Genomic DNA, 2321 nt, shown 5'->3' on the forward strand with positions numbered 1-2321 from the left:
GCTTTTAGCCACTCTAGGCCGTGAAGAGCTGTTCTGGGACCAGAGAAGAGGCTGGAGGAGGGTAGGCTAGTGAGGCGGGGAGTAGTTACATCTTTCTTACGTTATTAAAATATCAGATCTGTGGCACCCAAGGGCTCAGTATTTTGTGTCTTCACTCGCGAGGGTTGTGGGATAGCAGTTCCGAGTAGGGGCCCTAGCACCAGACTGCCTGGGTTCATATTCTGGCTCCAGCCTTAAAAGGGATAATCACGGGAACTCCCTGGTGGTCCAGTGGTTAGGACTCCGCACTTCTAATGCCAGGGCCCAGGTTCCATCCCTGGTCAGGGAACTAGGATTCCACAAGCCACGCAGCATGACCAAAGGAAAAAAAAAAAAAAGGGTGGGGGGATAACAATGGTTAAGTCACTTGACCTCCCTGAGCCTCAGTTCCCTTACGTATAAGATGTATATAATGACATTACTTACCTAATAAGGTTTTGAGGATTAAATGAGGCCATTTGTGTGTATACTTAGCAAAATGCCTGGTACCTGGTCAGCTCTCCGTTAAGCGGCTGCTGCTTTTATTCTCACTGCTGCCTGGCGTGGTGAAAGTTCCTCTGCCACTTCCCACTTCCCTGTCTGGTCTCTGAAATAGCATAGTGTTGGAGTTGCTGCTTCCTGGAGTTTCTACTCTCACAGCAGTTGTCAGACTTGAGTAATTTGTTTTTCTGAGAAATGGGAACAAGAAGATGTAGAAGTGGATTCTTACAGGGTTTGGGCAAAATCTTAGGAGTCACAGAACTTTCAAGATGCCTTTTCACGGCACATTCTTCAAGGTTACTGATGGCAGAGGTTACTATCTGGGATGGAGCAAGGCTCTGACACATCCTTGCCCTTCCACGTAGCTCCAGAGTTTCTGGCTGACATTGGTGTATTGCTCTTCCTGTTGGGTGCATTTATGACTCGGGGAAGCAGGCACTACAGCCTACGATAACGTGTAACAGCGAGTTGCCACTGGCGTGAGGTGCTGATCACTTGGTGACCGTCTGGAGGTCTGTTGAGAAGTCTCACCCCTGGGCTTGGAGGTGGGTGGAGCACGGGTGCTTTGTGGTCACCTTCTCAGCCTAGGATCTAAGATCTTTAGATATCATGGCTTAAAGCAGGAAGGGACTTAAGGTAGGTAACCTTCACCCCCCTCCCCTCCCCTTTTTTTCCATTCCCATTTTTTAATACATCAGGGAAGAGAGAATTAGGACTGAGTTCCTTGTCCTCATTCTTCGGTTCTAGTTGACCAGAAAGCAGGGTAAAACTGGGAACTCAGTGAGCTTGCAGGATCTTGACAGCCCTGAGCTTTAACCAGAGCAGGGGGAGGGATTATAAGTTAGTTGTAATACCCCCAAATCTGGTTTTTAAACAAGGGCTCACGTTCTCACAAGACTGATGGACTTTGGTTTTTCAAATTAGCTGTGCTAATTCCAGACCCAAGCACAGCCATTCTTTCTAAATGTGTTCCTTCTCTACACCAACGAACTCCTCTATCTATCTATCTATCTATCTTCCCTTCAGTGAAGGCCTACTTCCTGTGTGCATTATAAGGGAGAGAGGCAAGTTTAATTTCTTATTTCAGGCAGCACAGGAGCCATCTGAAAATCATGACTAGAATCAATACAGGACTCATTTTCCATCAACCTTTCATTTCTTTAACACCAGTTCAGTAAAAGGTGGTGTAGAAAAGTTCCTTTGGACTTACTTAGTGTTTTCTGACTGTGGAAGGAGGTCTTGTGGAATGTTATTGCAGATGTGAATCCTGTTTATTATTTCTAGTCTTTACTGAGTGTGAAGGAACTGTTTGTTAGTCTAGATTCAGAGACTCTGCTAACCAGGCAGGAAGCCCCTATGCTCTCTGTACTCCTTTAGTCAGATGACCCCAAATCTAGTTGTGGTGTGACAGCCACTGTAGCCCAGCTAATACCTGGGCACAATGATGTCATATGTTCTTGGGCAGTAAAAGTAGTAGGGAGCCTAAAAGAGCTCCTTGGAACCATGGTGGTTGATGATGATGGGATGGAAGTCATGACCAAAATCTCAAAACAGGGAAGAATGAGATTTCTCCGCTCCCCTAGGAGTTTCATGCAGAAAGCAGAAGAGGTGAGTGCCTCTTAGTCCAAAGGAGTGAAAGGACCAAGTCTGTGAGCCAAGAAAAGGTAGAGCTCCTTAAGCAGCAATTATGAACCTTTCTCTAACTGGCTGAATACCCAGCTGGTCCCAAGAACAAGTGATGGAGAACTGCCCAACCTCCCGGATACGGAGCATCTTGGGACACAGTTATAGTTAATGCAAAC

General features: G+C 46.3%; 1 non-coding gene across 1 annotated transcript; it reads left to right on the forward strand.

The window, feature by feature from the left end:
* The first annotated feature begins 256 nt into the window (after nucleotides 1–256).
* TRNAR-UCU (transfer RNA arginine (anticodon UCU)) lies at nucleotides 257–328 on the forward strand. Its single transcript has one exon. It is a non-coding gene; the product is annotated as a tRNA-Arg (tRNA).
* The last annotated feature ends 1993 nt before the right edge of the window (nucleotides 329–2321 follow it).

The sequence above is a fragment of the Physeter macrocephalus genome, chromosome 16 (genome assembly GCF_002837175.3).
Source record: "Physeter macrocephalus isolate SW-GA chromosome 16, ASM283717v5, whole genome shotgun sequence".
In the NCBI taxonomy this organism is placed as follows: Eukaryota; Metazoa; Chordata; class Mammalia; order Artiodactyla; family Physeteridae; genus Physeter; species Physeter macrocephalus.